The 24,416-nt window shown below is 36.2% G+C and overlaps 1 pseudogene; it reads right to left on the bottom strand.

The window, feature by feature from the left end:
* Positions 1 to 6,337: 6,337 nt before the first annotated feature.
* On the bottom strand, positions 6,338 to 14,219 carry LOC100386541 (heme-binding protein 2 pseudogene; annotated as a pseudogene).
* Positions 14,220 to 24,416: the final 10,197 nt, after the last annotated feature.

The following is a 24,416-nucleotide window of genomic DNA, read 5'->3' as shown; positions in this document are numbered from 1 at the left end:
TGGGGATCTAGACATTTCACATGAAATGTCTAGAAAAACAAAATCGATGAATAAATAATTTGAAAACAATATATTTATCCTGCTCTAAACATCCAGAGAAAGAAAACTGACATGAAAGCATGATAGGGAAGTCTTCCCAGAGGATAGGAAAACAAAAGAGAAGAAATTCAGTCCATAGGAAGATCCTTCTAAACATATATTTTCTGTCTGATTTATTTTTACAATGGATAAGTACTGTCACTATATTCAAAATTAAAAATAGAAATTGAAATAAGAACAATTGTTGGGATCTATGCATCAATATTTGAAAGTTTGTATGACAAAATATTTTATGTACCACATTCACTTTAGCACAGTAAACACGAAAGTCTGAATTTACCAATGCTCACAGGGAGACAAAATAATCAACTCTCAGCATCTAAAATTTCTCTTCCATTTTACTCCAAATACATCCTATCATTCACTTACACATTGGAATTACTACACATAATAAAACACATCCAAATTTACCCCAATGCCAGAGATTCTCCCAAACTCAAAGTTTCAGCTGTGGAAAAGAGCAATTGGACAAACTTGATATCAGACCGTTACCAGTCTCCTAAGTAAATTCTGAGAGTTTAGTAAAATGATAAAAATCCAGTCCCCAGTGGGAAGTCTAGTTGACTACAACAGTTAGACATGGAGCTCTAATCATTATTCAGCATGTCTTTAGAAAGGTCTAAAATCATGGGAAAACTCTTTGTTTTGTTTCCTCACTTAAGTGGCACACAAGGAGGGGAAAACCTACAAAAGCCATTCAACATAGTTCTTATTAACCAACATTAACTGCCTGCCCTGGGAATTGAGTCCTGGTTCTTAAAAGCAAATAATAAAAAGTAAATTTCATCACACAGGGATTTTTTTTTTTTGGTTGAGTTTACAAGTGTAGGAAAGAGATTAAACAAAATGCCCTCAAAGGCCACAAATGTCCAACAGAGAAAGCTTGCTTCCTAAGATTCAAATCTATTGCAAAACTACCTGTTTTTATCAGACAGTTTTCTTTTGATCTCTATAAACTTGCTGAGCTTCCTTATACTTTCATTGCATACCAACCTTTTAAGAAGCTCTAATTAATTTCACTGGTTTTCTAAGTGAATAAAAATCTACCACTTCACTGCCGTTTAATCAGATAAAGCATTCTTATTATTTTGATAATGCCACATGTGATTTTTCAGTAATTATATGTATATGTTAAAGATATTTGGACAAGATTGTTAGTAGATACATTTTAATGGATTCCCCATGGTGCCAATTCACCAATAAATATCCATTTTGCATGTAGTATAACAGGCATAAGATTTAGTTAGCATTATTAGACCTCAAAAATGGACCACCAGAATAATTACTTATATTCTTGCTCCACAATTAGCTATTTAATCATTGTGAGAGAGTTAATTATGTAAGTCAACTAAATAGTATGAAAGGATAATATATGTAGGCTAACCCGTATATTATATATTCTTTTTCTTTTTCTCTCTTTTTCTTTTTTCTTTTTTTTTTTTTTTTTTGAGGCAGATTCTTGCTTCATCAGCCAGGCTGGAGTGCAGTGACATGATCTCAGCTCACTGAAACCTCTGCCTCTCGTATTCAAGCAATTCTCCTGCCTCAGACTCCCAAGTAGCTGGGATTACAGGCACCTGCCACCACGCCCAGCTAATTTCTTTTTTGTATTTTTAGTAGAGATGGGGTTTCACCATGTTGAACAGGCTGGTCTCGAACTCCTGACCTCAGGTAATCTGCCCACCTTGGGATGCCAAAGAGCTGGGTTTACAGGCGTGAGCAACCGTCCCCAACCTAGCCCTTATATTCTTAACTTGGTTGTGAATTATCATCATGCTCAGGGAGTAAACATTTCTAGCCAAACTTTAGCAATCTAATTTAAGTATATAAATCAAGTTAATAAATGTATGCACTGATCTACAATTTGTTTCCATCTTCCCTTAATACATCCTGTTCTGTTTATCACCTAATTATGAAATCTGATCTTTAAAAGAAATTAACTAATACTGTTTTAGAAATAAGTCATTAGAAATGTATACTTTAGGGCTGGGCATGGTGGCTCACATCTGTAATCCCAGCACTTTGGGAGGCCTAGGATCACGTGAGGTCAGGAGTTTGAGACCAGCCTGGTCAACATGATGAAAACCTGTCTCTACTAAAAATATCTTTAAAAATTAGCTGGGTGTGGTGGCAGGTGCCTGTAATCCCAGCTACTTGGGAGGCTGAGGCAGAAGAATCGTTTGAACCTGGGAGGCGGAGGTTGCAGTGAGCCGAGATTGCACCATTGCACTCCAGTCTGGGCCACAAAGCAAGATTCCATCTCAAAAAGAAAAGAAATTTTTGAATTAGAAGACAGACTAACTCTATCTTTGAACCCCCATGTTTTCATCTTGTCCTTTCTAGAAAGGCCTCGCATAAGTTCTAGATGTCACTACAGGGAAATGCTTTATCTTTTCAGAGAATCTTCCAATATTTGGGTTGATCTGAAATTAATTTTTTAGTATGCTCATAAAAATTCAAATAAAGAAAGCTATCAGTAATTTTGTTAGGGATTTTAAACTGAAATATCTACTCAGGCCAGAAAGCTGATTCGAATGAATAAGATTGCCGAAGCGTGGATTGTTACAAAATGGACAAACAAGACCTACCTGTCTGAGGGGTGCGGCACCACTCAGCAACAGCTTATCATTCTCAGAAGAGCACAGAGCCTAGATCAGATGAATTTTCCAAGAAAAGAATTCTGAATTTTTATGAAAAACATCTTATGATATTTAAATGCTAACATGAACTAAACATTTCTAAAACACAATGCAAGTCAAAATAAATATATCTGCTGTCTGTATTAGGACCCTTTGGACCTCAATTAAATAACAATGCACTGTAATCTGGATAAAACATATTTTATTCTTAAATGCCATTGTAGATTATGATGGTTCTTATCTCTTCTCCTTATAGAAAGTTATTTTAATATTATTTATCTCTTATCCCTTTGTATTTTATATATGTTTTTATCATTCAACTCAAAGTTAACCATAAGTGAACTAGGATTAAGGAGAAAGAAAATAGTAGGGAATGTTTCTACGTCCAAAAATAAGAGTGGTTAAATGCCTTCTGCACATATTATTTTCTAATATTATCTATTCCCTGAGCATTATGATAACACACAACCAAGTTAAGAACACATGGGCTAATATTTTCTATTACCTAAGTTTAGCTTTTCCATCCTGACCCTAAAGTAAATCCACAAGGAAAGTGCAAATTCATACTGGCTCTTGTTAACTGAGTGGAATTGAAAATCAGTGTTCTGTTCCTATTTCTAGAAGGCAAGTTAAAACGCCCAGGACATCAGCTGGGAAACTTCTGAATTCTTAGCTTTACTCTTATTCAAAACCTACATATGGAAATTCTAAACAATGCATTCACTCTACAAGACACCCAAATATTATTCATCAAGCTTCCTGCGAAGCCCTTTCTACAGTCTGACAGTAGGTGGTAAAAAGGAGGGTGCTTGAATAAATGCTCAGAATTTTGATTACAAAGAATAAGGATATTTTCCTGATTCTCTCAATAAAAGTAAAGTGAAACATCACAATGAAATAATTTATAATTAAATTGTTTGGGTTGTATTGTGATTTCACCTTAACACATATGCCCAGACTGATTCACTGAAGGAAAAGCTTTGAATGATACCTGTTGGTGGAAGGAATCATGGCTATTATCAAGAGCTAAGAGACACAAGGACTGAAAGTATCCACCAAGCAAGAGACAGAATCAATTGTACTTCTGCCAGGTCATCACTCCTTATAACTGAGAGAGAACATACAACATTCTCTGGTCAGACATGATAAAGTGTGAAAACCTAATGAAGAATTGCTGATTTACAAAAACAGAAAAGTACAGACTAATATCCCTGATAAAGACACAAAAATTCTTGACAAATTTTTAACAAATTGAATTCAATAATCCATAAAAAGATTAATACATTATGACTAAATACGGTTTACATAAGGAATGCAGAGTTTGTTTAACATTTGGAAATCAGTGTCATTCATTCTATTAACTAAGAAAGGGATTAAGTAAATACTATCTCAGTAGATAGAGAAAAAGCATTGGATGAAGTTCAATACCACCCATTAAGAATTCTCAGCATGCCAAGAAGAGAAGAGACCTTATTTAATTTGATAAAAGGCATCTATTACAATGTAATATTTATAACTAATATTATAATTTAATACTATTGGGGAAAGCCTAAATGTTCATCCATGGGGCACTGGTTGAACAAATTATGATATATCTAACCAAGCAACTACTCTAATAGGCATAAAAAGTAAAGAGGAAAAAGAATATGATGTAGAGCGGTTTACAAGTTATACTGCAAAGTAGAAAAGCAAGGTGTTACACCCCCTTCAGGAAGTAAGGCTTAACCCTTCACCCCTTTTTAGTATGAACTGGACATAGTGACTCATGATTAGTGAAATTAACTAATCAGTTGGTTAAGGTAGTACTTGCTAGAGTTTCCCACTAAAAAATTACTGTTTTCCTTTTTCCATATTCTATTATTTGGGAATGAGTGAGTCTCTATGTCCAGTTTATGCTAAAAAGGGGGTGAAGGCTTGAGCTCCCTTTTTTAGTTTATATAATGAATGGCATTGATTTTCAAATGTTAATAAAACTTTACTTTCCTGATACAAACTGTATTTAGTCATAATAATCTATACACATGTAAATTGATCATAACTATGGTGGTCTTATTTCCTGTGGGGATTCAGGGAAATGTCATGTCACTTCCCCCTTTTTCACTACATCACAATCTTGTTGCCCTGTGTCAGTTGGATGTCATCCACTCCAGATATTATCAATAAAAATATTAAATATTTTATTTAACAAATCAAAACTGTAGAATGTGATATAATCGGGGAAGTCTTGTTCTCACACATATCCCATCTACTCCAGTGTTCCCATATGGTCTGATGAGAAGGGCACTTTATCACTGTGATATTCTTCTTATCTTTGTGAAAGTCCATTAATCCCAATCTTATCATGAGAAAAACGTCACCCAACATGGTGGGCATTCTACAAAATACCCAACCAATACATCTCATGGCAATGTCATGAATAAATTAAAAACTGGCAAACTTTCACAAACCAGGGAAGACTAAAAAGACATGGTGACAAAATGCATTGTGAGAGTCTTCATGGGATTCTGGAACAGAAAGAGAATATTAGTGGAAAAACTTGTAAAATCCAGTTAATAGTTATTTGTAAATGCTGATTTTTTTGTTTTGAAAAATATACCATAGGAAAACATAATTTTAACTGCAGGAGAAACCATGTGAGGGATATATGAGAACTCTAATATCTTTGCAACTCTTCTGAAAGTCTAACATTATTCTAAAAGAAAATTTATTTAAAAAATAATTATGAAAAAGAGTGTAATGTCACATCCGTTGTGAGAAATAAAAAATAAAATAAATATGTTTTTCCTATTTTTACAAAAGAAAACATAGGAAAGATAAACTAAAAACTGACGACAGAAGTTCCTTATAAGAAGTAGTGGGCCGGGCGCGGTGGCTCAGGACCGGACTCGCTGGCTCACGCCTGTAATCCCAGCACTTTGGGAGGCCGAGGCGGGTGGATCACGAGGTCAAGAGATCAAGACCATCCTGGTCAACATGGTGAAACCCCGTCTCTACTAAACATACAAAAAATTAGCTGGGCATGGTGGCACGTGCCTGTAATCTCAGCTACTCAGGAGGCTGAGGCAGGAGAATTGCCTGAACCCAGGAGGCAGAGGTTGCGGTGAGAGGAGATCGCGCCATTGCACTCCAGCCTGGGTAACAAGAGCGAAACTCCGTCTAAAAAAAAAAAAAAATGAAGTAGTAAGGTTGGAGTAGATGGGATATGTCTGAGAACAGGACTTCACGGATTATATCACATTCTATAGTTTTGACTTGTTAAATAAAATCTTTAACATTTTTGTTGGTAATATCTGGAGGAGATGACATCCAATGGACACAAGGCAACATGATTATGATGCAATGAAGAAACGGGAAATACCATGACATATCCCTGAATCCCCATGAAGTAAAAGGCCACCATAGTTATGACCAATGTACATGTGTATAGATTATTGTCCCCCATGACAAAGCTTCAAGCACTAAAAAGGTACGTTGGAAATAAGCTTGAGTCATTGTAGTATGCTCAAAAAGAAGATGCTAGACACACTTTATTATAGGTAGTGTTGATGTCTAGTTTAAACAGAAGTTTGCTTCCAGCAATGGAACTTCCTTTCCTTTTCTCATTTTTCCTTGGAGGACTCCTTTTTCTGAATCAATTACACTTTATTATTTCTATTAAGCTATTTGGAAGGACTGATGTAGTCTGCAGTGTAGTACACCTTTTATTGAAAACTTTTCCTTCTTCCTTCAAAATCCTTGCTAATGTCAAAAGTTGTTCTTGATTATTTGGGGCACTAGAGAATGATTGAATGAAACACAATCATATTGACTGTGTCTTCAATAAAGTCTGAAGGCCTGGGCAGATGAAATTGCTGTTCAGAGGAGATGTACAGGGACATGGACGTGGTAGACTCACTAAAAGACCTGAACCAACGTCTGTGTAGCTTGTGACTGAAGCTGTCATTATTTTCATCTCTTTCTTCTTTTGCCTTGTATGTAGCTATTCGGTTTTGTAAAGCCTGTCTTGATGGCTGGACCCCTGTTCATAGACTCAACAGAAGTGCTGACCCACTTAGCAGGTCCATATTGTCGGATCCCATGACTTCAGAGTTGGGGGCTTGCATTCTCTGGGGCCTTCCAGTCCAGTGTCCACAGCGTGAGCCACCATGAAGGGCTGGCACTTGGACCCACCTGAGACCAGACTAATCGAGCTGCACCACCAGTTTTGATTTTGGAAACATGTAAATGTTCTACATGTTCAAAATATAAAATTATGCTAAAAATAAAAACATGGAATAAAAACAAAAACAAATGAGCCTGAAAGTGTCCTTGCTGGATTTTTTTTTGTACTAAACCCTAAATAAACAGAAGAATCTAGTATCTGGGACATCCTTCAGGACAGCTGACCTGGCGTATTTAAAGGATTCAAAGCCACAGAGTGAGGCTGGTGAGGAAAAGAGGAGTGAACGAACAGTCTAAGGGCACTACAGAGACATAACAGTTACAATGTGTGAGCCTTGGTTAGATCCATGGTAAAAGGAGAAAAATCATCTATATATATATATTAAACATTTTGGAAAAATGGAGAAATTTAGCATTTCGTATGACTACATACAGTGTAGTATTACATAAGTACTATTTATTTCTTAAATATGAAGATGGCTCTGTGTTTGTTAGAGGATGATCCTGGCTTTGCCAGATGAAATCCTGCAGTTCTTAGAGGTGAGATGTCACCCTGGTTGAAACATACTTTGAGATGATTTGACAAAAAAAAAGAAATATGTGTCTATCTATACAGAGAGATAAAGCAAACTTGGCAAGTTTTTAACAGTAAATCTAGTTGTGAGAGATACTGGTGCTCATTGTACTCCCCTTTTAACTTTTCTATAGGTTTGAAAAATGTTCAAATAAGAGATTTTAATGTCAATTTATTCACTTTTCTAATCTTCCTTCTGATGATCATGCTCCATCAGGTTAGGCACTCTGTAGGATTCATTTTTCTAATGTATTTAATCCATTTTGTCTATAGTTACTGGCCTATTTATGTTTATATTTCTCTGATCATTTTGCTATTTTTTATTCTTAAAAGATTATCCATGTCATCCATATTTTCAAATTCTTTAGCACTCTACATATTAAAGAGTACATATATAGAGTGTTGTTTAAGTTGTGGGTGGGCTTCTCACCTAAAGAAGTTTCCACTTTCTTCCAAATTTAAGTCATTTGATTTTTAATTTCTTATATGGAAGCAAACAGCCACAAGCAATATAGGCCAATATATTCAGACTTTGGAGCTGGTTAACTTGCTAACTGCCCACTAGATTTGAAGGCACCAGTAGCAGCTAGCTCGGAAAAAGTGCTGGTCATAGATATTTGGGATTGATACCAGGGAAAGTGTGATCCATTATCATTAACCATTAAATATGCTAATGTATGCCTATGATTTTAAACTCTTTTCCTCCTACATGCCTTCCTCTCTCTTATTTTTGAAAGGACACGATTACAGTCACAGCCACACAAGTTGGTCCCAGGCCAGTGATACTGCGGGGATACCTGGCAGATGCAAAGGGCAGACTCGCAGTGGGGCAAGATTTTCTCAAATGCAAGATATTTTTCTATGTACAGGATGGCATTTTGGAAGATTGTTTTCTAATTGTGTTTCTTCTCTCTAAGTGCCTTCTCCATAATGTAAACATTGAAGTCTTGCTATCGAAGTTACAGAGAAATTAAAGAAAATACTTCATACTTCCTAGTCTTAAAATATTAAAATCTAAAACCTGGAAGTAATACAAGAGCATAAAAACCAAAAACATCATGTTCTCCCTTGTAAGTGGTAGCTAAATGATGAGAATTTATGAACACAAAGGGGGAACAACAGATACTGGGGTCTATTTGAGAGAGGAGAGTGGGAGGAGGAAGAGGAACAGAAAAGATGACTATTGGATATGGGGCTTAATTCCTGGGTGATGAAATATGTACAACCAACCCGCATGACATGAGTTTACCTCTGTAACAAACTTTCACATGTACCCATAAACCTAAGATGAAAGTTTGAAAGTACATAAGTAAATAAAACCTGAAAAAGACTCACTAATACATACTTTGAGGACAGCTTATGCCTCTGAAAAAGAAATATAAAATATTTCACTCCAAAAATATGCACCCAGAAGTTTAATAACCTCAATGATTCTCTAAAAATCATATGAGTGTATTCAACAGTTTAGAAAGCAGAATTGTTATAAGAAGCAGATGTTGTTTCTATGTTTCCCTTCTTATTTAATTTTAATAGAAGAAGATGATAATTTAATGAGTTCTAAAAGTAAAATTGAGAAACTAAAATCTCATGCTGGAGTATGGGGGAAAATGCATGGGCTTTCTGCATTAAAACCTAGCTCTGCAACTTCATAGCACGTGGTACTGGAATAGTCATATTTTCTCACCTGTAGGTTAGGGTGAGCAAATACCTATCAAAACAAAAATAAATAATAAACTAAATTGAAAGCCGGAAACAATGTGGAATAAACACAAAACAAATTTGTGCTAGATGAAATATAACAAACTTATTTAAAATTTACCTCTTAGAAACAAAAAAGGAAAATCCCAGAAAATAGAAATAAATGGGAAAAATTAAGGCATAGCAATAATGCTAGGTCTGATTCTGCAATAGTTCTTGAGTGGGAAAATGAGACTATCAAAGTCAGTTAAGACTAAGAGTTCAGATTATATTGCCCAGGCATGCAAAGACTTTGAAGACTTAGGACTAAAAAATGCATAAAATAAGAAGTGGCATGCCTTAATTACTGAGATGGCTCAAAAGACTGCATTACCAGTAAAAGAAGATGTTGTGGGACAGAGACTAGGGGAGAGTGTGTCTTCCTACTAGGAAAACGATGTAGTTTGTTTCTGTCTCAGCTGTAAATGAAAAAAGAAAAGAAAGAAAAAATTCTTTCTTGATAATTTGAAAACACAGATTGTACCTTTCCTAGGTTAGAGTCTAAATATATACTATAAGCATAATCTGGTAAAATTCAAGTTGACTAGTTAAAATTAAAGTTAGTGAGGCAAAATCTAGAAACATAAATTAATACAAAGTACTGACTGATGTTAGCCAGCCTTCAGTAAAGGAGATACAGGATCATAAAGTAAATGATTGTATTAATCCAATAAAGAACATGCAAAAAGATATGTAAGAATAGGTATGAGGGTGTTTAAAAGAAAAAAAATCATGGCTTAAGTTGAAAACGGGAAGTGCAACTATTTGTTGTGGAGAAATAGGTAATGGTAAGACACGAGAGCACTGATATCACAGTGATGTCAAAACAGGTGTAGTGAGAGAGAGATAGGAAAGGTTAGGTCTTCGTATTCAGAAGTTCATATCCTACATATAGTATGTTAAAATTTAAGATTGCTTTCATGGAGTAAGTTCAGGGTAATAATTTCTAAATAGGAGAGAATTTCTGAACAGAAAAATTAACAAAGGTTTACAACTGTGAAAGAAATTAATGTTAGAGTCAGGATGTCAACCACCCTCCCTTAGAATTGTGGATGATAGAATGTACACAGGCTGATAGGGCTTAAATATCAGCTTATTAATAATAGTGCAATGCCCTTCAAATGCACAACTCTGTGACAAAGTTAATATAATGATGTTGCTGTTATATGAGGGCCTTCAACTACCTGCTCCAATCTCATCTTAGATTGGACTGTTGGGAGTGTTAAGTCCACAAAGTTGATTCTGACTTACCCACCACGTTCATCTGCCAAAGTGAGTCATGAGCAGAAAAGGAGGTAGAAGAGAGAGTGACAACCTTATGACCTGGTTTCTACTTATCATATAGGAAGAAGAAGTAGAGAAGAGCTCAATTCATTTCATGCCAGTTTTTGAGGCAGGTAAAAATGAGAAAAAGGAATGACATGAGGGAGGGGAAGGAGGGTAAGAAGGAATGAAAGAGAGAGGAAAACAGTCAGAGAGAGAAAGAAACACATGTCCCATCTTTGAGGCTGAATAAAAGCATTGAAACAAAAAGTAAAAGAGATTCCAGGCCAAGATGGCAAACTAGAGGCAGCTAGTGTGTATGACTCTCACAGAGAGGAACAAAGGGGACAAGTAAATACAGCACCTTCCAACAAGAAGTTGGAAACATCCAACTTCTCACACTGGGAGTGATCAGCTAAACAGCTCAACCCACGGAGAATGTAGAAAAGCAGGGCAGGGCAATGGCCTGCCCAGGAGCGGGAGTGAGACACAAAGCCAAGGGAACCTCTCCCCACCCAGGGAAATGGTAAGGGAATGTGTGATTCTGGGAAACCACATTTCTTCCACACATCTTTGCAACCTTCAAGTCAGATGATTCCCCTGTGAACCTACTCCACCAGAGCCTTTGGTGTGACATATAGAGCTGCATCAAGTCTCAGCAGAGCAGCTGTTCAGGCATGAAGAAAGAAACAGGAGCTTTACATGCTATGGCTCTTTGCTCCCCAGCAAAGGTGACTGCAACTCAGGCAGAGCAGGAGTTGAACCTCCATCCATAACCCTGGAAAGAGGGCTGGATCCAGGATGCCAAGCAGTAACAGTCCATGGGTCCTATTTCCATGGTTCCTCACAGAATTAGATCCACTGATTTAGAATTCCAGCCAGCCACCAGCAACCAATGGGACTGACAGAGTTCCCAGGAGGAGAAACAGGCCACCATCTCTGCTATTGGGATGACTCAGCTGTTCCAGCCTTTGGGCTTTGGAGAGTCCATACTGACTGGAAGTGAAAGGACCCTACAGCATAGCACAGCTGCTCTACCAAATATGACCAGCCTGCGTCTTTAAGTGGGTCCTCTCACTGGGTGGAACTTCCCAACTGGGGCCTCCAGCAACTCCTGCTGATGTTCTCTGGCCAAGAAAGATTTGGAAACGTCCTGGGACAGAGCTTCTAGAAAGAAGGATGAGCTGCCATCTCTGCTGTTTCCATGACTTAGCCAATTCAACCTCCAGGCTTTGGAGCACCCAAGCCAACTGGGGGTGGAAGAAGTACCCCATTGCAGCACACTTGCCCTACGAAAGCATGGCTATGCTGCACCTTTAAATGAATCCCCAATCCTGTTGCTCCAGACTGAGACCTCGCAACAGGGGTCCCCAGTCACCTCCCACAAGCGTATTCAGGCTGGCAACAGGTTCATACCCCGCTGGGATAAAGCTCCCAGAGGAAGGGACAGGCTGCCATCTTCACTGTTTCACAGCCTTCACTGGTAATACCTCCAAGTACTAGAAAATCTGAGGTGACTAGGGACTGGAGTGGAGCCCAAGAAAACCACAGCAGCCCTAGAAAAAGGTGTCCAGACTGTTAAAAGAAAAAAAAAAAAACCTAAAGGTAAACAACCTCAAAGATTGAAGTATATAAGCCCACAAAGATGAGAAAGAATCAGCAGAAGGCTGAAAACTCAAAAAGCCAGAGTGCCCTCTTCCCTCCAAATGACTGCATTACCTCTCCAGCAAGGGATCAGAACTAGTCTGAGTCTGAGATGGCTAAAATAACAGAAATAGAACTCAGAATATGGACAGAAATGAACTTCAGTGAACTAAAGTAGCACATTGTAACCCAGTACAAGGAAGCTAAATACCATGATAAAGCATTGCAGACACTGAAAGACAAAATATCCTGTACAGACGAGAATGTAACCAATCTGATAAAGCTAAGAAACACACTATAAAAATTTCATAATGTAATCACAAGTATTAATAGCAGAATAGACCAAGTGGAAAAAATAATCTCAGAGCTTAAAGATTGCCTTTCTGAAATAAGACAGGTAGATAAGAATAGAAAAAAATAAAGAATGAAAAGGAATGAACAAAACCTATTTGAAGGTCTCTAAGAACTTGCTTTATGAATCTGGGTGCTCCTGTATTGGGTGTGTGCTTTTGTGTGTGTGTGTGTGTGTGTGTGTGTGTGTGTGTGTACATATATATGTACATAAATATATATATATATATAAAGGATAGCTCTTCTTGTTGAAGTAAATCCTTTACCATTAAGTAATGCCTTTCTTTGTCTTTTTTGATCTTTTTTAATCTAAAGTCTATTTTGTAAGAAACTAGAATTGCAACCTCTGCTTTTTTCTGCTATCCATTTAAATAATAAATTTTCATCTGTCCCTTTATTTTGAGCCTATGCGTGTCATCACATGTGAGAGGAATCTCTTGAAGATAGCATACCAGTGGATCTTGTTTTTTTTATCCAGCTTGCCACTCTGTGTCTTTTAATTGGGGCATTTATCCCATTTACTTTTAAGGTTAGTATTGCTATGTGTGGATTTGATCATGTCATCATGATGCTAGCTGATTATTTTACAGATTTGCTTAGGTAGTTGCTTCATAGTGCCATTGGTCTGTGTATTTCAGTGTGTTTTTCTAGTGGTTTGTAATGTTTTTTCCTTTCCATATTTAGGGCTTCCTTCAGGACCTCTTATAAGGCAGGCATTGTGGTAACAAATTCCCTCAGCATTTGCTTGTCTGGAAAGGATCTTATTTCTCCTTCACTTATAAAGCTTAGTTTGGCTGGATGTGAAATTCTGGGTTAGAAATTCTTTGCTTTAAGAATGTTGAGTATTGGCACCCAATCTCTTCTGGCTTGCAGAGTTTCTGTGGAGAAGTCTGCTGTTAGTCTGTTGGGCTTCTCTTTGTTGGTGATCTGATATTTCTCTCTGGCTGCCCTTAACATTTTTCATTCATTTTTACTTTGATTATGTGTCTTACAGATGACCTTCTCATAGAATATCTTACTTGGGTTCTCTAGATTTCCTGAATTTGAATGTCAGCCTATCTAGCTAGGTTGGGAAAGTTCTCATGGATGATATCCTGAAATATGTTTTCCAAATTGTTTCCATTCTTCCCAGCGCTTTCAGATGCACCAGTCGGTCATAGATTCAGTCTCTTTACATAATCCACCTGAAATGCCAAAAATCTAAATATGCCAAAAAATGAAAGAGATTGTCAGAGTGTATCAAAAAGCAATATCCAACTATATGTTGTTTTCAAGACGCCCACTTTAAATATGAAGACACATACATATCAAAAGTAAAGAGATGGAGAAAAATATGCCACACTAACAAAAATCAAAATAAAGCAGTATTAGCTATATTAATTTCAAGTAGAGCAGACATCAGAGCAATTAAAGTTATCAGGGATAAAGGAGGCATAACATAATAAAATATTAGTTAATAATCCAAAGAAACATAGCAATGCTTAATGTGTGTGTGCCTAAAAACAGAATGTCAAAATACATGAGGCTAAAATTAATAAAAATGCAAGGAGAAATAAATTAATCCACTATTTCTCAGACATATCACTACCTGTCTATTAGAAACGAGCAGATTTCGTAAGCAGAAAGTAAGAGGTGGTTGAACTCAACAGCAATTAACTAGATGCAATTGACGTCTATAGACTACTTTATCCAAAAATGAATCAAACACTTAATCTCACCTTACAAGGAACATTCACCAAGTCAGACCACATTCTGGGTTATAAAACACAACTTAAAAAACTTAAGTAGATAAAAATCATACCATATTTGCTCTCACACCATAATGAAACCATAATGGAATTAAAATAGAATACAATTCAGTAAGATAGCTGAAAAATCTCAAAGTACTTGAACATTAAACAACACACTTCTTAATAACACATGACCAAAGAAAAAAATCTCAAAAGAAACTTTAAAACACTAATCAGTAAACACATATGCAATTTATCAAAATATGTGGGATGTAGTAAAGGACGTGTTTAAAGTGAAATTTATAGTCTTGAATGTGTATAGTGAAAAAGAAGAAAGATCTAAAGTCAACAATCGAAGCTTCTATCTCAAAAAACTAGAAAGAAAAAGAGCAAATAAAATCCAAAGTGAACATAAAAGAGAAATAATAAAAATTAGAGTAGAAATACGTGTAATTGATAACAGGAAATGAGGAAGTCTTAGCCAAAGCAATCAGGCAAAAGTAAAAAACAAAAGACAACAAAATCTGAATAGAAGAAGTCAAAATATGTCTCTTCATTGATAATAGCATTTTAGAGCTAGAAACCACTGAAGATTCCACCAAAAGACTTCTGAACTGATAAACAAGTTCAGTAAAGTTTAAGGAAATAACGTCAACAACGTATAAAAATCAATAGCACTTCTGTATAACATTAGCATTCAATCTCAGAGTCAAATCAAGGATGCAATCCCATTTACAATAGACACACACACACACACACACACACACACACACACACACATCTAGGAATACATCTAACCAAGGAATTGAAAACTCTCTGCAAGTAGAGCTACAAAACATTCCTGTAAAAAGTTGTAATTGACTTGAACAAATAGAAAAATATTCCATGCTCATGGATTGTAATAATTGATACTGTTAAAATAGCCATCCTTCCAAAAGCAATCTATGGATTCAACATTATTCCTATCAAACTATCAATGTCATTTTTCACAGAACTAGACAAAAACATGTTCTAAAATTCATATGGAACCAAAAAAGAGCCCAAAGAGGCAAAGCAATCCTAAGCAAAAAGAACAAAGCTGGAAGCATCACATTATTTGACTTCAAACTATACTATAAGGCAACAGTGACCAACACAGCATGACACTGGTTAAATAAAACAAAAAACACACCAGACACATAGACCAATGAAACAGGATAGACACCCCAGAAATAAAGCCACACACCCACAGCAATTTGATCTTTGGCAAAGTCAACAAAAATAAGCAATAGAAAATGACTCCTTATTTTAAAAATGGTGCTGGAAAAAAACAAAGCTGTAGGCATAATGTCACGTGACTTTATACTATACTACGGGACTACAGTAATCAAAACAACATGGTACAAAAAAAAGACACATAGACCAATACAACGTGTCTGTTTTTGTAGAGAGATCAGAAATAAGGCTGCACACATACAACTATCTGATCTTTGACAAACCTGACAAAACCACAAGCAGCAGAGAAGCACTCCTTATTCAGTAAATGATGCTGGGATAACTTGTTAGCCAAAAGCAGAAGATTGAAAGTGGACTCCTTCTTTATACTATATACAAAAATCAACTGAATATGAATTAAAAACTTAAATATAAAACCCAAAACAATAAAAACCTTGAAAGACAACCTAGGCAATATCATCCTGGACATAGGAACTGGTAAAAATTTCATGTCAGGAAGCCAAAAGCAATCGCAACTAAAACAAAGTTTGACAAATGGGATCTAATTAAATTAAAGAGCTTCTGCACAGGAAAAAAAATCAACCAAGTAAACAGACAACTTACAGCATAGGAGAAAATATCTGCAAACTATGCATCTGAAAAATGTCTAATATCCAGCATCTAAAAGAAACTTAAACAAATTTACAAGAAAAACAAATAAACCCATTAAAAGTGGGCAAAAGACATGAATAGACACTTTTCTTTTCAATGTGCTTTTTTTCTAAAATTTTATTTTATTTTAAGTTCTGGGATACATGTGCAGAACGTCCACATTTGTTTCATAGGTAAATGCATGCCATGTGGTTTGCTGCACTTAGGTACTAAGTCCCAGCATGCATTAGCTATTTGTCCTGAAGCTCGTCATCCCCCCATCCCTGCAACAAGCCCCAGTGTGTGTTGTTCCCCACCCCACCCACCCCATTGCCATGTATTCTTATGTTCAGCTTCCACTTATGAGTGAAAACATCCAGTGTTTGGTTTTTCTGTTCCTGTATTAGTTTGCTGAAGATGATGGCTTCCAACTCCATACATATCCCTGCAAAGGACATGAACTAATTCCAGATCCATCCATACCCCTGCAAAGGACATGATATTATTTGTTTCTATGACTGCATAGTATTCCATGGTGTATATGTACCATATTTTCTTAATCCAGTCTTATCATTGATGGGCATTTGGGTTGATTCCATGTCTTTGCAAATAGTGCTGCAATAAACATAGTGTGTATGTATCTTTACAAGAGGATGATTACTGTTCCTTTGGATATATACTCAGTAATGGGATTGCTAGATCAAATGGTATTTCTGGCTCTAGATCCTTGAAGAATCATGACACTGTCTTCCACAATGGTTGAACTAATTTACACTCCGACCAACAGTGTAAAAGTATTCCTATTTCTCCACAGCCTCCCCAGCATCTGTTATTTCTTTACTTTTAATAATTGCTATTCTGACTGGTGTGAGTTGGTATCTCAATGTGTTTTTGATTTGCATTTCTCTAATGAGAAGTGATGTTGAGGTTTTTTTCATGCTTTTGGGTTGCATAAATGCCTTCTTTTGAGAGATACCTGTTTATGTCCATTGCCGACTTTTTGATGCAGTTTTTTTTCTTGTAAATTTAAGTTTCTTGTAGATTCTAGATATTAGACCTTTATCAGATGGATAGATTGCAAAAATTTTCTCCCATTCCATAGGTTGTCTGTTCACTCTGACGACAGTTTCTTTTGCTATACAGAAACTCTTCAGGTTAGTTAGATCCCATTTATAAATTTTTGCTTTTGTTGCAGTTGCTTTCGATGTTTTTGTCATAAGATCTTTACCTGACAAACTGTCATCAGAGAATGCTATAAATACCTTTACACAAATAAACTAGAAAATCTAAAAGAAATTGATAAATTCCTGGATACATACGCTCTCCCAAGACTAAACCAGAAAGAATTTGAATCCCTGAATAGGCCAATGACAAGTTCTGAAATTGAGGCAGCAAAAAAAAAAAAAAAAGCCTAACAACCAAAAAAAGCCCAGGACCAGATGGATTTATAGCTGAATTCTACCAGAGGCACAATGAGTTGATACTATTTCTTCAGAAATTATTCCAAACAATTGAAAAGGATAGACTCCTTCCTAGCTCATTTTATGAGGCCAGCATCATCCTGATACCAAAATCTGTCAAGACACAACAAGAAAACTTCAGGCCAATATTCCTGGTGAACATTAATGTGAAAATCCTCAATAAAATACTGGAAAATCAAATCCAGCAGTACATCCAAAAACTTATCCACCATGGTCAAGTCAGCCTCATGCCATGGATGCAAGCCTGGTTGAACATACACAAATCAGTATATACAATCAATCCCTCACATAAACAGAACCACATGATTATCTCAATGGATGCAGAAAAGGACTTCAATAAAATTTAACATCCCCTCATGTTAAAAATTCTCAATAAACTTAATATTAATATACACAAATCAGTATATACAATCAATCCCTCACATAAACAGAACCACATGATTATCTCAATGGATGCAGAAAAGGACTTCAATAAAATTTAACATCCCCTCATGTTAAAAATTCTCAATAAACTTAATATTAATGAAACAAATCTCAAAATAATAAGAGCTATTTATGACAAACCCACACCTAATGTCATACTGAATGGGCAAAAACTAGAAGCATTCCCTTTGAGAACTGGTACAAGACAAGGATGTCCCTCTCTCACCACTCCAAGTCAACATAGTATTGGAAGCTCTGGCAATGACATATAGGCAAAAGGAAGAAATAAAGTGTATTTAAATAGGAAGAGAGGAAGTTGTGCTAGTTTGTTATCATGCTGATGATAAAGACATGCCTGAAACTGGGAAGAAAAAGAGGTTTCATTAAACTTACAGTTTCACATGGCTGGGGAGGCCTCAGAATCACAGTGGGAGGTGAAAGGTACTTCTTTCATGGCAGAGAAAAATGAGAAAGAAGCAAAAGTGGAAACCCCTAATAAATCCATCAGATCTTCTGAGATTTATTCACTATCACAAGAACAGTATGAGAAAGGCCGGCCTCCATGATTCAATTATCTCTCCCTGGGTTCCTTCTGGGAACATGTGGGAATTCTGGGAAATAAAATTCAAGTTGAGGTTTGTGTGGGGTTACAGCCAAACCATATCAGAAGTCAATTTGTCTCTGTTTGCAGGTGACATATCCTATATTTAGAGAACCTTATCGCCTCAGCCCAAAAACTTCGTAAGCTGATAAGCAACTTCAGTAAAGTCTCAGAATACAAAATCAATGTGCAAAAATTACAAGTATTCCTATACACCAAGAGTAGAAAAGCAGAAAGCTGAATCATGAATTTTATTCTCTTTGTAGCAATTCACAGTTGCTATTGCCAATTCACAATTGCTACAAAGAAAACAAAATACCCAGAAATACAGCTAACAAGGGATGTAAAGGACCTCTTCAAGGAGAACTAGAAACCTCTGCTCAAGGAAATCAGAGAGGACACAAACAAATAGAAGAACATTCCATGCTTATAGATAGAAAGAATCAATGTGATGAAAATGGCCATACTGTCCAAAGTAATTTATAGATTCATTGCAAACCTAGTAAAATCCCAGAAGTTACCTTGTGGATATCAACAAATTGATTATAGTTTACATGGAGAGGCAAAAGACCCAGAATAGCCAATTCAGTATTGAAGGGCAATAGCAAACTCAGAGGCTTGACATCACCCAACTTCAAGACTTACTATAAAAATAGAGTAATTAAAATAATGTGATATGGGTGGAAGAATAGGGAAATCAATAAACAGAATAGAATACAAAACCCAAAAATAGATCTATACATAAACAGAGTCAACTGATCTTTGACAAAGGAGCAAAGGCAATACAGTGGACCACATCTTTCAGCAATAGTGTGGAACAACCACCATCCGCATGCAAAAAATAAAAATAGTCTAGACACAGACCTTGGACCCTTTACAAATAATAATTATAAGTGAACTTAGACTCATAGAACTAAATATAAAATGCAAATATATAAAACCATAGAAAACAATATTTTTTAAAGTCCTAAATTACCTTGTGTATTTTTTTACATTTTTAATGAAACTGACATTGCAAACATAGGCAAATTACTTTTCAGATACAACACAAAAGGCATGATCCACGAAAGAAAGAATTGATAAACTAGATTTCTTTAAATTAAAACTTCTACTCTGTGAAAGAGAATGAGAAGACAAATCACAGAGTAGGAGAAAATAGTTGCAAAAGACACGTCTAATAACAGGATATTATTCAAAACATACAAAGAACTCTTAAAACTCAACAATAAGAAAATGAACAACCCAATTATAAAATGGGCCAAAGACCTTGATAGACACCTCACCAAAGAAGATACACAGATGCCAAGTAAGCTTACAAAAAGATGTTCAACATCATGTGTCCTTAGGGATTTGCAAATTAAAATGAGATACCACTACACTACTACTAGAATGGTGAAACTCTAGAACACTGGCAAGATTAAATGCTGGTTAGGATATGGAGAACAGGAATTTCCTTTCTTTACTAAAGCATATGCAAAATGGTACAGCCATGTTCAACAGAGACAGTTTCAGCAGTTTCCTACAAATCTAAACATATGCTTACCACATAATCCAGCAAACACATTCCTTTTTATTACCCAAAAGAGTTGAAAACTTATGTCCACATGAAAAGCCACCCAGAATGTTTATAGAAACTTTATTTGTACCTGCCAAAATCTGAATGCAACCAAGATGCCCTGCAGTAGGTGAATAGATAAATAAATTTTGATTTATCCGGATCAGAATACTATTCAGTACCAAAAAGAAATGAATTTTCAAGCCTTGAAAAACATAGAGGAAACTTAAATGAATGTTACTAAGTGAAAGAAGCCAATCTGAAAAGGCTACATTTTATATGTTCCAACTATATCACATTCTGGGAAAGATAAAATTATAGAAAGAGTATAAAATATTAGTGATTAGTAACAGTAGAAAGATTAGGGAGAAAGAAATGAATAGGCTGAGCACAGATGATTTTTTTTAGTAGCAAAACTCTTCTGTATGATATTACATTGGTGAATACATGTCATTATACATTTGCCAAACTCGCTGAATGACAAACACCAAGAATAAACCCTAATGTAAACTGTAGACTTTGGGTAATAATGATGTGTCAATGTAAGTTATTTAATTATTCATGTCACCCTGATGAGGAATGCTGATAGTGGGGTAGGTTGTACATGTACAGCAATAGGGAGTATGTGTGAACTTTGTATTTTCCACTCAATTTTGTTTTGAACCTAAAACTCCTCTAGAAATAGAGTTTATTCATTTTTTTTTTTTGAGACAGAGTCTTTCTTCATCACACAGGCTGGAGTGCAGTGGCACAATCTTGGCCCACTGCAACCTCTGCCTCCCAGGTTCAAGCAATTTTCCTGCCTCAGCCTCCCTAGTAGCTGAGGTTACAGGTTTACACCACCTTGCCTGGCCAATTTTTTTTGTATTTTTAGTAGGGTTTAGTAGGGATTTCACCATCTTGGCCCAGACTGGTTTCAAACTCCTGACCTTAAGTGATAAGCCCACCTCAACCTCCCAATGTGCTGGGATTAAAGAAATGAGCCACTATGCCTGGCCAAATTTACTAATTTTGAAAGAAAAATTTGCCCATTCATAGTAAGTCTCCATCTCAGTCTGCACCTGGCATTTCTCTCACTTACACAGATTTGTCTTTCAAATGTCTGCCCCATTTTTGTGATACCTACACAGGCTATTGCCTTTTCATGAGCAAGTGCTTACCTCTTCCGTCTTTTACCATGCTCTACCTTTCTCTTCCAAACCTGGTACAAGCTTAATGAACTACAATGTGTAGTGTGGAGAGTTCACACAGGCTTTGATTTAGATTCAGAGAAAACACGTTTCACATCTTGGTTCTACTAGCCACTGGAAATATAATCATGTATAAACTACTTAGATATTCTGCACTTTAGTATCCTTTTCTAGTCAATATGCTTAATACCTGCATCATAGGTTTGTTGTATAGAATAAATGAGATAGTGTACGCAAATATTAAAACATCCAACTGTGTCTGGCATATAGTAAGGACTCAATAAATGCTAATTCACATTTTAACAAATTTGGCTATCATTTTGGAAACATTGACAATTACTGTCACCATGTCTGAAAAATCTCTCAATGCTGGCCATGCCAGTTACTTGCTTTGTGGAAAAAAAAAACATATTTCTTACATTTCCGCTGCAAGCTACATTTCCCAGGCCACAGTATCAGCCGGCTGACAGATAGGTCCAGTCATCAGAAGGCACAGACAATAGATAGAAAGGCAGAAGGAAAGGAGAGGCCAGGATATATCTCACCTTCTCTCTCTTCCTCAGGCAGCCTTTCTATCAACAGCTTCTGCACTGAGGTATTCACTCCATGGGCCTAGCTTCCCTGGAGACCCTCTGCCATTCATCTACCTGCAATCAAGCAAGCCTAACTCTAGGGCTCTGTTAACACCACATCCTTCTTCGGTTCTCCAGCCTCAGGTATGGCAGTGTTTTTTTCCCTATAACCAAGGTCTTCACTTCCTTACCAACTTGTCTTTTGCTTTTCAGCTCTCCTAACTCTTTTGTAACTTGCTCCCTGTACTAATTTTCTTCATTCCAGTACATGCCATGTTCTGTGTTTTCCTGAAGCAGCCAAGTTAGAGGTATCCAAATTAATAATGAACTTCTTATATATTGGCCCAATGTGCATGTGATTATTTATAAGACACAGCCTTGTAATCATGCTTTATTCTTATAAATCAAATGCCTATGCTTGCAAAGCCCATATTGTTAGCAGAGAGTAGAAAGAATTAAAGCAGTTTATAAGGCTTGGGGCATTGCTGAGAAGCATGAGGTAATTCCTCTCTTTAACATAAACAAGTCTATTAGTCATGCATATCACTCTTCTATGGGCAGCCGAAGACAACCATATTTTCAGGCTGCCATAATGAAGTACCCTATACTGCGTCACTTAAACACCAGATATTTATTGTCCCACAATTCTATAAGCTGAAAATCTGGGATTAAGATCTCAGGAGGGTTGGTTCCTTCTGAGCGCTGTGAAATCATCTGTTCCATGACTCTGGTGATTCACTGGGGATTTTAGCATTTCTTGACTTATAGAAACATCATCTAATCTCCACCTTTACCTTTGCATGACATTATCCCTGTATTTCTGTGTCCAAACTTCCCTTTTTAACAGGTATACCAGTGATATTGGATTAGGGGCCCACCTTACATCAGTATGACCTCATCTCATCTATTTGTATCTACAATGACTCTATTTCTAAATAAGGTCATATTCTGAGGTTCTAGTGGTTAGGACTTCAGCACAATAACTGATGAAGATGCAATTCAGTCCACAACACAGGCCAAGGTGCTCATTAGGAGAATTTAATCTTTTACAGGTTGCTACAAAATCTAGATGCCTCTTTGAACATAAACTTTATTTTACTAAAACAGAAAATCTCCAAGTGTTTTTATTTTTTTCTAGAGCATTTGGAAGAGATATGGGAGAAAATTCAAATGTAATCATCTTTCCTTCATTCATAATCCTAGGTACTAAGTGATTTGTGAATATGTCAGTTTATGTTTTAAACTTATGTATGGTATTGAATGATGTAACTTTTTATAATTTATGATGGCTGTTCCAATTAGTCGGGTTTCTTAAAAAGTCAGGTCAGCCAGAGACATTTGGGAAGCATATTAATTAGAATCAAATAAGACAGACTAGCATTATACGCCATCACTATAAAAGGCACAGTAGAATCAGAAAGGAGTGATTTGCTAAAGTCATTACAGGAAAAGGAGACATTATACTGAAGGAAGGAAGGAGGAAAATAAGACAGAAAAAACTGAAATTGGTGCACTACTATCCAAGAAGAAGCGACCAAGATATTATTGCTTAAGATAGCCTAGAAAGTAGAAAAGAGATCAAATGTTATTAACACAGATATATAGCTTAAAACCAAATAGGAATGAACTCAAATATACACTTCAAAAGCAAAGTTGTTAGAACAAAATATTTTTGACTTGTGCTTCTATTTTAATGCAATCAAGGAGGGAAAGGGTATCACAGATGGGAAGGGGAAAGTAGGTTGTAGACCAGCCTCTCAAGGCTAAGCTCTTATTTATGATATAGGTGCTTGGGAGAAATTATTTTATGAAGCAGACTGTGGGGCAGAAAAGAAATACAAATTTCTTAAGCTTTAAGGAAATTTGCCCCCCCAAATCTTTGAATTTTAAATAGAGATACGCAAAGCTAGAAATAATTTCACTTTTGAAGGTTCATTGTTGCTTTAGCTTTAAAAAAGTAAAAGACTTGAATTTGCCTTTGGGGTACTAACTTTCTTTGAGATTTAAAACCATCCTAGGGAATTTTTCTAATCATGAAAATGCAAAGCAAATTCCTCTTCTAAAATTAAGAGGATTTTTTTGTGGTAAATAGTGTGTTTCTAGGTCCATGTATCTTTTCAAGAAATATTTGGAAATAATTATTTACATGACAATGCCTCTGGAGATGATTGCTTGTTGGGGTGTGTGTATGTCTCTCTCTCTCTCTCTCTCTCTCTGCGTGTGTGTGTGTGTGTGTGTGTGTGTGTGTGTGTGTGTGTTCTTGTAGAAGTAATTAACATCTGGAGATTGGAATTGAGACCTTGAAGATTACAAGATCTCATATTCTCCTCAAGCTAGAGGACAGCCTGTAAAAACAAACAAACAAAAAAAAATAGGTCTGCACATAATAATACTTAACTTAACCTTACCTTTGTGCTCGTGGCCTAATGAATTTTTATTCCAAACAGGATAACTCAGATCTTGGGGGATAAACTATGTCAGTCTATGCACCCTAATGTGAGTGCACAGTTGGAGACTAAAGACAAATACAACTTACTATGAATAGGGGATG

The sequence above is a fragment of the Callithrix jacchus genome, chromosome 6, assembly GCF_049354715.1.
Source record: "Callithrix jacchus isolate 240 chromosome 6, calJac240_pri, whole genome shotgun sequence".
Classification (NCBI taxonomy): Eukaryota; Metazoa; Chordata; class Mammalia; order Primates; family Cebidae; genus Callithrix; species Callithrix jacchus.
Note: the sequence above shows the minus strand (reverse complement) of the source record. Positions and strands in the feature narration are given on the sequence as shown.